Consider the following 12,702-nt stretch of genomic DNA (forward strand, 5'->3'; position numbering starts at 1 on the left):
GGAGCTGGGAACCCGCTCGAAATCCGTGCAACACGCGTGTGATTCATTCGCCCACTCGTTTCGCATCCCAGGGATGATCCTCGGTTCCGTCACGTGGTGCCTGCAGTCTTGTCGCGAGGGTAAAAATATCCCCCGTTACGTTATATAATACCGATCTGCGGAAAGATTATTTTACATACTAGGGATTTTTATCCCCTGCAGAGAGTAATCGGCTCGAAAATCGGCAGTCGCCGTGCAGATGATAATCGTTGTACATAGTGAATTCCTAACGACTGCATGGTGCGTGTAGTTTGATTAAATTTAACGCGCACGCGCTACGGATCCGGTAGTAACTGTTTGACAGGGCGACCAACTGTCTGACGTGAAAAAGAAAGAAAAAAATTTGACAGCTGTTATTGGCAGTTTTGCTAAACACGGAAAACTGCCAAAATATTTGTGGTTAGACGGATGGTAACCCTGGCAAATAATTGCTCTCAAATTGTAGCGCGTGTACAATAAATTTAAGGCAGAAGACCGAACATTTAGTCGTTAGGAATTCACTTTGTGCATGTATCTTATCGACGCTTTGTTGTTTGGCAATTGAGTATTATACATACGTAACATACAAACGTTTATTTATCATTATTTACACGATTTATCTCAACGTCTGAGGAATAATCGTAACGTTTATACGGATCGACGCTATCGTTGATTTCGTCGAAATAGCGATGAGTCGTATAAGAATTGTAAAACGGATATCAATAAGATGACCTGTAGAGTGTCAGGTTACATGTAATATGATAATTCCGCGGTTTTGTTGGTTCAAGTGTGCGATTTATAAACTTCACATAGGTATATTCAGTAGGTAATCGAATTCGGCAAATCATTGTTTCTATTTCTTGCGTGTTTTTTTTTTATATATCTTTTTTCTACTTCAAACGTCGCTATCTGATTTTTTTTGCTCTCGGAGGTAAAAGGCGATCGCTTCATGAAACTGTTTTGCAAATCGTACGTAGGTACGCATGTAATGGAATTTTTATCGAAGTCTATTTTTGTCTTCGTTGTCGGATCGAGGGTATACCGGCAGTCAACGGCGTGCCGGTGAATTGTTGTACGTACACGATTTTCTACCTGCTGTCTAGCCGTGAGTTTTGCCTCTGGTAGTGCTTCAGTCAGCTGAGCCGATGCATCGCAAGCGCTTCCTGCTGCATGCGTGCGCCTATAATATATCCGTTATACGTGCACATGTACGATTTTATAGTGCACAATGGGCATTTAACTCGTGTATACGTACAATACATACCTATATGTATGCAACAATCACATTATAATACGAGTATGCCGGCACCGGATGAACGCGCGTTGCATGTCGACATGTTAGATTTTATTTTTATACACCGACGTTGAATCGTCAAGTTGTAACATGCGTGCATGTGCTTATACACGATCGATTATGTACACTGTTATAGACTCCACAAGCGTATAATATTGCAGTCATTATAATTATATTTATTTATAGGCGTGTAGATATCCTCTTATCTTTCTCCTTTTCTCTCTCTCTCTTTCTCTCTCTTTCTCTCCCTTCGCCACAACGTACAGGTGGTCACGGTGTCGTGAATTATCGTAACATGTATATCAATTACGACAATTATGTACCTCATTTTCAAATTCTGTTTGCGATATATACAGTTTTACTAATGGAGAAGTATCGTGCGACATAAAAAGAAAGTTTCCCGACTCTCGAATGATGTTGAAAAAGTCGAGTATTTCGGTATAATTCGAGATCCTATATCATACAATAAACGATAATTTTACAATATTTCCGTGGTATTAGATTTCACCAATATTTTCTCCCACAGTGTAGATATTGTACAACCTTCTTTCGCCCCCTCATTTAAATTTCCATAAAATACCATTTGTTCAATACGACAAGGAAAAAAAAAAAATAAATAAAATAAACAAATAAAGAGATTCGAGCAAAATGTGAAATACAAAAATTATTCAAAAGCCGGTTAAATCACTGTATTATATAACCGTTCCGACTCGTTTCTTTTGAATTTCATCTTCGTTTCATCAATTTCACGCGCATTTCTGCCAGTCTCCGTAGAGGTACTCGTACGTACGTATATCTTACGTACTGTATACGGACAAGAGAGGCTGCGACGACGAGGTTGCGGTGTCGAGGAGCCGGCAACCCGAGCGGATGGACGAAGAGCGGACGAGTTGATGAGTCGGTTGCTGCAACGTCTGGTACGTTACACTCTCGGTGCGCGCAGCTGTGTCGCACTCGCTTCACTCGACGCGCTACGGTAGCCAGCCGTCGGCTAATCGTGGGCTTCCTGTCCCATCCCAACATCGCAACACCGCTGCTGCACCTCATACCTCCTGCACAAACCGCGCCGTGATAGCAGCTTCATATGTTTCATACGCTCGTACGTCAGTCTGGGAAACGGAATATATATAGTATATGGAGTATGCGTGTAATGTAGAAAGTACATACATTTGAAATTGCAATTATTCGATTCCACTATTTTCTTCTTCTTATCGTTGAAAGCTGGCAGAGGAGGGGGTACTTTGACAAGATTCTGCGGTAGTTTGTCCGCCGCCATTTTGAATCAATACTTTGAGTCGAAAAATATGAATCGTTCGATAGGAAATTGTTACATCCGAAGTTGTGGAGAATTAAAGTTTCTACAAGCCTAAGGGTCGTCCATAAACTACGTTGTCAGTTCGAGAGGGGGGGAGCAAGCAAAACCCCACGGATGGTAATGAGGGGGCGTTCACCGAAGTAAGGTTACCTTTCATAAATGAGCAATTTGTGATCTTGTTTTTATTGCCCGTGTTATTTGAATTCGAAAATAAACTTGTCGTCGAAACGGTAAATTTACTCGACGGAGTAACTGCCGAAGCTGAAAACTGCGGTACCGCATTTCACGGACGGTCCCGTAGTTATGATAATTTTCAGTAAAAAATTTGAAAATGGCCGATTTATTAAAAAAAAAAAACAAAACAATTTCCTCAATAAATTCAAGATGGCGGCCGAAAGCTACCGGACAATTTGGAAGACATTTCGGATTAAGACTATCGACGTCCCTCACCTCACAATGATTGATTAGAAAAAGGGAATGGTGGCATCGAAGAATTGCAATTTCAAATATGCATAAATTCCGACTGGATTAATACACACCAGCTTACGTACGCCGTGCATAACCTGTACATATGCAGGTGTATAGAAGCGTTATAAAGAGTCGGTACGATAATAAGAGAGGAGATTTGGAAAAAGAATAATAAACGAAACACGGAATTTTGTGTACACGGATCGGATGCAGGTTTCACGTGTATGCGTGATAACGGTAAACGGTAAATGGCGTAATGATACTCGTCGCTTCGTATGCAGGCACTCGCATATTACTTACAGCTTATGCGTGTTTCGCCGGTGTGCAGCTAAAACGTACGTAATACGTGTAAGAAAAACACAAAATTTCGTCTGTCTGTACAAGCTCTGGAGCCCGCAGCGACTCGCCGAATATTAAATACTCCCTTTATGCATATTTTATAGGTTATATTATATATATATATATATATATATATATATATATATATATATATATATATATATATATATATATATATATATATATATATATATATATATATATATATATATATATATATGCCATATGCATGAACGGGAGTGTTATGAATTCTTGTTTCCGCCCGTCGATTATTATCGGCCGTTTATACGTACACGCTCGTCATCTCCCTCTGTGTCAAGTATCTCGGTTAATTTCTTTTCTCGTGTGTAGGTGTCACTCTCGCGCTTGTATAGCTGGGACAAATTCGAACCAATTGAAAGTTCAGATCACTTTAATAACACATTATAGTATACTCCATGCAGCGACGCGGCGGCAACGCAGCTGCTTTTGCTACGCGTGACATGTGTTCGTTCCTACGTATATTGTACGTATGCATGGTAGGTACGATCATCGGCCAGCTCCGCATGCACACTTTGAGCCATTATTCTATTCAAGTATTGTACGTATTAACGTACTCTGTATGTATACCTACTGTACATATCGCGCATCGCCTTGGACTCTTGACAGTCTCCGTCGTCGCGGCAGAGTTAAAAAGACGTACGCCTCTTTGGTTAATCTTATTTCACCTCTTATTCTTATTTCCTCCTTTTTCTTCTTCTTCATCTTCTTTCTGTAAGGCATGTCGGTCGTATACCTATACCCTATATTTGAACACCGTAGACGTGATCGTATTTGAACGACAATTAAAAAAAATCATGTATCAAATATTTTCACCGTGTATATGTTGTAATATCCATGGCCAAGCGTATTTTACACTTGCGCACGTATATCTCGGTATATAACACGAGAGCGCTTCGATGTTGTTGGCTGTGGCACTGCGCTTCCGGTTTCGACTCGAGATCACCTACCGACAGAGGAACGAAATCGTCCCAAGTATAATACGTACGACGAATCTGCTGAACAAGTCGTCTTTCCTATACCTTTAACTCGGTATTTCGTGTCTTTGTACAAATATATGTATACAACAACAACAACATTAACAATGACAATAATAATAATAATAGTAATAATAATAATAAAATGCAACGTTCATATATATCATTATACAATACCGTCGAAGATTATCCGATATTTTCGGTACCTGAATTATAAATATAAATGGTTAAGGTATCATGTATGTGTAAAATAAGGCGAAAAGGTTTTTTCCTTCACTTTGTGTTCTTTAGCTCGATCTTCTTCCTTTTTTTCTTCTTTTTCTTTTTCTTCTTCTTCTCGAATCCTCGACGCAGTCTCTGCGGGATTATTTCGAGCGGTGTATCTTGGCATTCGTGATTACGTGCCAGAGGCTAGAGCCGTGCTTCGGAGTGCACGTGCAAGGCGCACGTGTGAGCCGACCAACCGACCGTCCGACCGACCGACCGACCCTTCCCTCGTTTTACCATCCGTATCCCTCACAGCCAGCCAGGCTCTGCCAACTGTGACGTTTTGTGTCGGACGAACATCGCGGACTCGAAGAGTCACAGCCACGTATCGCAATTTTATTGTACGTACCTATCGCGGTTAAGAAAATGCGAAGGCGATGTATCTCGTTATGTTCTCAGGAATTCTTTTCGATTTTCATTACAACTCGCAATTCTTCGTACCGCCGTACGTAACGGACTTTTTGTACGGAAAGATTCGCGAAGAAGCGCGGCTTCAACTCTGTCGTATAGTGAAAATCCGGTGGAATTTAAGAAATTTAAGTGTTTTTCGCTTTTTTTTTTTTTTTTTCTTTATATATAGATCAAAACGATTCTTCAGGTTTTTTGTCGTTTGAATTTTGTAATAAATGTATTCACAGAAGTCTGATTCATTTGTTATTCGTTGTCGTTATTTTTTCTAATTTCGACGCGCGGTGAAAAATATTCGAGTTAATTTTTATACAATGTTCGATTATACATTAGAAACGATAAATGTAACGAAACATTTTTTTCATTAATAGTTGATCATTATTGGTTGGAAAATATGATAAGATTGAGAGAAGAAAATCCGTAATTACATGTGAATTGTAAAAATAAAAATGGTCGAGAAGGCGCACGCTCCGTTCTATGTTTACTCGTTAAGTTTCGGTCTGTAACTGATTTCTAATCTTATCTATACGCCCAAGGCGACAACGTCCGTGCAGTGTACAACGAGTATATTATAAAATACATACGAGGGATACACACATACTATATGTAATATGTATAACTTTTATACACGCATAACGTGTAAGTTGTAAAACAGTCGTTTAGGTAACAACAGCGACAGGAGTATAAGAAAAATAAAAATATCTACGGAATTAATAATTCACATTGCAAATTTTGTAGAAAGTTGAGATACAGAAAAATCAAAATGCAGAAGGAAAAAATTATACCGGAAAGTCAAGAAATAAAATCGTCAGAATGAGTAAGAATATAAATACATGCATACGAAAGCAAGGCATGGATTCTCCAGAATTCTGCAGGCAATTCCATGTTTTAGTTAATTTCATATCACACCGTGCGCTTTTCTACGTTTCAAAAATTCTCTGAAACGACTTTTTTCACGTTACCGGTAAAACTCGACGTGATGAGTTTTCCAAACTCTCGACAATTTTTCCAACCTCCCTCCCCCGTACCGAGATCATCGGCGGGTGTACGAGTGAGTTAAAAAAAAAAAAAAAAATTAAAAAAAAAAAATCACGACGTATTAAGCGATCGAAACGTATTTACCTATACATCGGTATTTGTATGTGTATAATAGTTTAAAGATCGTTATGAGCGCATACGAGGCATGGAGAGTGTCTATCTTGTTATATTTACACAGCTGTTCAAACCGGCCAGAAAAATTGTTCGTCATCTGTTTTTAATATCCAGTCTTCTCTCTTAACACTATGTGCTGCGACCGCGGCACCGCGACCATCGCCTTCCGAGGTGTGACCGTGTTTGTCCACCGACGGGATAAATGTTAATTAACCGAACAACCGACCGTCCGAGATATGTCACCTAATTTATGCACAGCAAACAATAAAACAGCACCTATACGATTGCTCTAGTTTATATATATATATATATATATATGTTATATATGTGTACACATATGCACGTGCACACACGGATTTCTGCAGCGATTCAGGTGCTGTATAATAGCCATGTGTGTGTGCGTGTGTGTCTATGCGTGCATGCGATGCGGGTAATAATAGCCGGTGCGAATAGCAGCTTACGAGATTCTCTCCGCCTGCACATTCTGCACCCCCGTTATAGCTCGTGCACGGTGTTACAGCAGTTGATTAAAACGAATAATTATCCTCGTTCCCTGCAAGGCGGCAGTAATTCTTACTGCATGTGTAAGTGTACGTACATGCGAGGAATCCCATTCGTATGCCCGACCAACGTCTTATTTTGTTTCAAAAAATTTTCCCAATCGTCCAAACTCTGAAACGGTACACTGAATTTTTTTCACAATTTTTTATTCGACCGCTCAATTATTTATTAATATTGAGAGCGATTTCGATAAGAACTCTTTCAAATTCTCAACAACTATATTTTCTATTTCAAACATTTCAAGACTGGGCCCATGATGCGCTGACTTTTTTCTCCATTTTTTTTACAGCACTTACAATTTCTTTGAGAATTTTTCGGCAATTTTGAGACCGTTCAAGCAATGTTTTAGCTGAACAAAGAAAAAAAAAAAAAATTGAAAGTGCAGAAAAAAATTCAATAAAATCAATCCAAATCGACGTTTGCATTACTCGGTGCGATATTAAAAAATAGAACTAAAGGAAAAAAATATATTATAAACGATAACTTTACCTTGTAACACACGTGTGCAGTTTCCCTAATTGTTATATTTTTCCATTTTTAGTTTTTTATCACCATCGTTAAGAGAGACGGTCGGAGTGAAAGAGAGGTTGCGGTAAACAACAGTTGCGTGTCAAAAAGGCCGAAGTCGTCACATCGTCTGCGACTCAACCACGTCTATACGTATGGGTATGTAGAAGCGTTATAATACGCATATATAACCCAGTTTCACCACGCGCCAACAGTCTGGCATTGATTATTATACGGGCATGGTTCTCCTCTCTATGCATCAGACTGTTCTTTGGTGGCGGGTCAGAGGTGGCGGGGAGCAGAAGTTGGAGGTGGAGGTCGTGAAATAACGAGATATTTTTCAAACCTCGGCGACGCTGCATTATCTGGGCTTTATTTACAACTAAATATACCGGTCCTTCTCTTCGTTGGGATCGTTAAAAAATTCAAACGACTTCAGAGCGTGCCGAAATTTCAAGTACGATCGCTTCACTTCACATTGTTTCCGATATAACATGTTTGTTGGTAATTGTTATGGAAATCAGGAAAATGGTCTACACAGGAAATTCTTTGATATATCTTTTGCATAAATTCTCGTAATCGGAAGAATTTTTGCAACGGAAAAACCGAAATTTTTTCCGCGATTCAATGCTTTTATTCTTTTTACAAATGTCGGGGAACAGGAAATCGGTTTTTACTTCTAATAATTAATTGAAATCTGGTAGTTGTCCTGTAACCATGAATTGTACGTACAGCGTACAACTTTGAGATAAATACCTTATAATGTCAGAATAAATTTTGCAGGCGAAAGTAACGTAAGAAATATCCATTTGTTCAAATCGGCGTGTGTCCCCCGATTGTGAGCTAAGAATAAACGTCCGAATACCTGCATTGGCAGAGAAGAGTCGCCGAGCTCGTTTCATTGTCAGTTTGTGCATACGACGTTATATATATATATATATACATATATATACAAGGTATTTGTAGCGAAGGGAATAAGAATTTCGCGAGAGAATTCCGGCTGCGGCAGATCGTTTCCCATTTGGTCCTTGTATAGGTCTATACCTATATATACGAGCACATAACTTCGTTTCGTGTACTCGCTCACGCGTGTTGTACGAATTTCGTTATGTATGTGTATAATATGTGTATACAGGTATGCCTATGCAAGTTGTAAAAATCTGTAAATTGTGAGTTACAAACCGTGGTGTTATTTCATGTCGAAAATTTGTTGAATTTTTTTTTTGCTCAGTACCTTCGATTTACCGAAATGCTTGTGAAAACGAAAACAGACATAATACTCGTGTAAAAATAAACTGGTGGAAGACACGTATCCTGGTCTCCATTGCATACGGAAATAACAGAATTATAGGTGAAAGTACATATAATTTTGGCATATAACTTTGTTTATTTCATTACAAACAACGAATAAACGAAACTGTACGTAGTTTTATCAATTGTAATTGAAAAACGAAACTTACTTTCAACTTTGACACGACGTATATTACCGCACACGTACTATATACTGCATCGATACGTATGTATTTCGTTGTCGCAATTTAAGAATCTCCCCTCTTCGATTCACCGGCAAGTTGTTCGTGACGAAAAAAAATAAAATAAAAATTGCACGACAAAATTGCAGTCAACGTGTATAAACGACCACGTAAAATAGATATAATCCACCTACGTCAGGTATACGTATGATAATTACGTGCGTCGCGACGTCGTCACTTCCGATCGGAGTTATAAAAAAAAAGTCAGTGAAATATCGGGTTGTGTGCAGGCCGTTGACGCTGCCGAGAAAACCAGACAAGTCGAAATACCGGTGGTTTGTACGTATAGCGTCGTACCGCCGTAGGTACGTACAAAACATACATACGTAACTTGTACGTATGGTACACGTCGGACGGGCGAGGAACCGCTTTGGTTGGCCCGTGGGAACGCGTTGGCGGTTCGCCGGGTTGCCGGGCAGCTGCACTGATTGCCGTGAGGACGTGACGTCGTCGTGCCGCGACCTGCGGAGCCACCGGTGGAGGCCTCAGGAGGCAAAGAGGCAAGAGGCAAGATCGCCGAGGCGAGTCCGTCCGTCCGTCTCTTAGCCGCCGCCGCCGTTTCTTCGCCTCCTTCGCCCGCCTCGCCGGCAGCACACAGGCGGGTATGTATAGCTGCTCCGCCGAGGAGTGGAACGACAGAGGGTGAGGAGGAGGGGGAGGGAGGGAGAGGCGCATTCCAGGGAGGCGCCGGCCAGTCTGAGGCACACCTGCGCACCGAGTTGAATCACGACGGCGCCGCGGCACCTAGCCGCCGCTACACGGCTAGAGTTCTCTGGCTTAGCCACCGCCACCACCGCTCTGCTTCGCTACGCTGCCTGCCTGCCTCTCTTTCTCTCTTTCTCTCTCTCTCTCTCTCTCTCGCTCTCTTCCTCTCTCTCGCGCCTCTTGCCCCCCCCTCCCCCCGCCGCCTCACTTGCCGGCAACCGTGCTGCGCCAACCCGAGCTGTGAGAGAAGAACCGAGACCTCTCCGCAGGATCTTTACATACAATCAGAGGCGTGCAGGTGTCCATCCCCGTCCGTTCTCGTCCTCCTCCACCTCCACCTCCACCGCCGCCGACGACGACGACGACGACGACGACGACGCATACAACCTCTTGTATTCCATCCTCGCATACGTACGTAGCTCGGTATTTGTATGTGTGTGTGGGTGGGTGGGTGGGTGGGTGGGTCTGTGCGTGAGCTTTCCTTCACAGGTACTATATACACCTCCCTCTACCGTATATCTTCTTACGTTAGCGCAAGGTAGGACCTGGCAAAAGATCGTTTTACCTTGAATTAACGCGTAACGTAACTCATTCGCGGGATCGTTGGAGTTGGGATGAAATGTGTATTTAGATGGAATTACCAACGGTTGGTAAGGATTTTTAGGAAGGCTTTCCGGTTGTCAAATTTTGATTTTTTTACACTTTACCGGTGAAGGACAAAAATTGTTTTATTTGATACGCTTTGGTTTTTGTTTCGATGCTTCTGCTACCTGCTGTTTGTAACGTACACCGAACACTTTCGCCGGTTTTTTACCGATGTAAAAAAAAAAAAAAACAAAGACAAACTTCATAGGTTGTAAGTGAAAAATTTATTCATTCAAATATAAATCGCCGAAAATTTTTTTTCTTTTGTTGACCTGTGTTATACGTATCGAATATTCGGGTTTTTTGTCTTTGTTTTTACCAGTGGTAGAAATTATGGAAATTCTGTAATACACAGTTGCCATTCTTGTATATAATATGTAAACAGTGCTGTGAAAATTAGGACGCCTAAAAAATCTGTGTCATTTTTGTCATGGTTTTTTTTATTCCGTATGGAAAAAATTTTGGAAAATTGTGCTGAAAATTTCTACGACTACTAATTTCTACAGAAACTGAAACATTTCGTATCATTTTGTACAAAATTGTAAATATGCATAGTTCTTCATAAAGAATTGTTAATTTGTTTCACAAATTATAGTGTCTTTGAGATTTCTTAATGAGAAAATACAGATTGTTGTCAAAGTGTACAGTTTTTATGAGAAACTATGATTGAAATCTCGGGCTCAAACTTTCATATCGTTTCAACTGTTGTGCAGATTTAGCGAAATAGTTGGATCCGAGTATAAAGTATGCAAAGGGTTTAAAATTACCTAAACGTAATTTGTAAGAATTATAAATTACATTTAGTTGTTCATCAATTAATTTCTATGGATACACAAGAAGTATGTACAAATTAAATCTTCCGGCATCCCGGAAACATTGAAGAGGTGGGGTTGAAGTTCTGAATATGAAAAATTCCGGCAGCACCTAACTCCGAATTATTTAGTGTCGAAACTTGAAATAAAAAAATCAAACTTTTACGAAACAACAAAGCTTCGAATGGTTGGAAACTCAACGACACAAAGTTCCAAATTGCAATATTCCGAAAATTCAAGTTACGATAGAGCAAAATTTCGAGAAAGACAGTTTGGACGGAGTAAAATTCCGAAAGTGAATAGGTATAAAAAATCAGCAAAATCAAAAATCAGCATAACCAGAATTCCGAACGTAACAATATCAAAAATCCAAAACAAAGAAAGATCAACGTGGTAAAATTTTACCAAACCAGAAATTCGTACAACTGAAAATATTCCACCATTCAGAGTTTCAAGGTTTCAGACCTTAAAATTTTCACTTTTTCGCACTTTCGAAACTTTGACCTGTCGGAGTTATACCGTTTCGGAATTTTCCCTTTCGAACCATTCGGAACTGTGATGTTTCGTCAAGGTTTGACTTCTATCCTCTATGTTTAACGACAAAAAAATTTTAAACCCGGCACTTTGGAAACTTTTCGAATTCGGAATCCCTCCCGCCTCACATTGGCGCCAAAACGATCGTTTCGTACGTCCATGGAACACAAAATTTTACATCCGCTTGCAGGTAAACATAAACGATAATCGATACGATTCTGTAAAACGTGCGAATACAATATCTCTTAAAATTTCAAACGTATCGAAAAATGCAGAATCAAATCAAACCAAGGTGCGTAAAGCGAAGTTCGGCACCCTTCAACTTCGACGAAGAATCCATAGTACGGCCTGAACACGCGTAGTCGTAATCCAGTTGTTCGGGTTCGGTGGTTGTTCGACGCCGTCGTGATCGTTGGTACCATTCTACTCGCAAACAACAACCCGCAGCCTTTCCTTCCTCCGAGACGACGGTACGGCTCCAGAGGCACCGGAGGGCCACTAGCATCGTGGGAGCCTCTTTCTGGAAGAGACTGCGCCGTGTCATTTCTTACCACCCATACGTATCCAGGTGTATGGGTATCCTACCCATACATACCTGGTGCTGTACTCGTATCCTCGTCCTCTCTCTCGACACACCGATGCTGCATGCACCGCAGACACCGCGACGGTATGACCAACTTTTACCGTCCCATAAATCGAACCGCCCACGCAACGATTTTATCACGTCAGATCGTCCGAAAGCTTTTTCGTACCTACCTATAGTATACTTGTATGTATAATATAATACAATTCTGCTTCGCGTTGTACCGAGGTGCACGCGCAATGCGTGGAGGTTTATTTATACGGAAAAAGATTTAATCCTGTTTTCCAAATAACTGTATGATCGTATGTGGGAAAATTCGTTCATTTTTATCGATAGGAGTATACACAGGGTCAGAATTTATCGTTGCAATCGAGATTAAATGTACATATTCTACTTTACACGCATACTATAATAATCAGGGAGTAACAAGTATATTAATTGACAAAAACAGTATTATTTTTTGCCTCATAACGACATATCCGTTCAAATCACGATCAGCCTTTCTTTCCTGCAGCTGGTCATTATACATGTAGGTACATACATAGT

At 40.4% G+C, this 12,702-nt stretch overlaps 1 long non-coding RNA gene across 1 annotated transcript; it reads left to right on the top strand.

Moving 5' to 3' along the window:
• Window positions 1–4,933: 4,933 nt before the first annotated feature.
• Window positions 4,934–9,175, top strand: LOC124182453. Its single transcript, XR_006870771.1, has 3 exons — window positions 4,934–5,058; window positions 7,380–7,504; window positions 7,609–9,175. It is a non-coding gene; the product is annotated as an uncharacterized LOC124182453 (long non-coding RNA).
• The last annotated feature ends 3,527 nt before the right edge of the window (window positions 9,176–12,702 follow it).

Source organism: Neodiprion fabricii, chromosome 5 (genome assembly GCF_021155785.1).
Source record: "Neodiprion fabricii isolate iyNeoFabr1 chromosome 5, iyNeoFabr1.1, whole genome shotgun sequence".
Taxonomy (NCBI): Eukaryota; Metazoa; Arthropoda; class Insecta; order Hymenoptera; family Diprionidae; genus Neodiprion; species Neodiprion fabricii.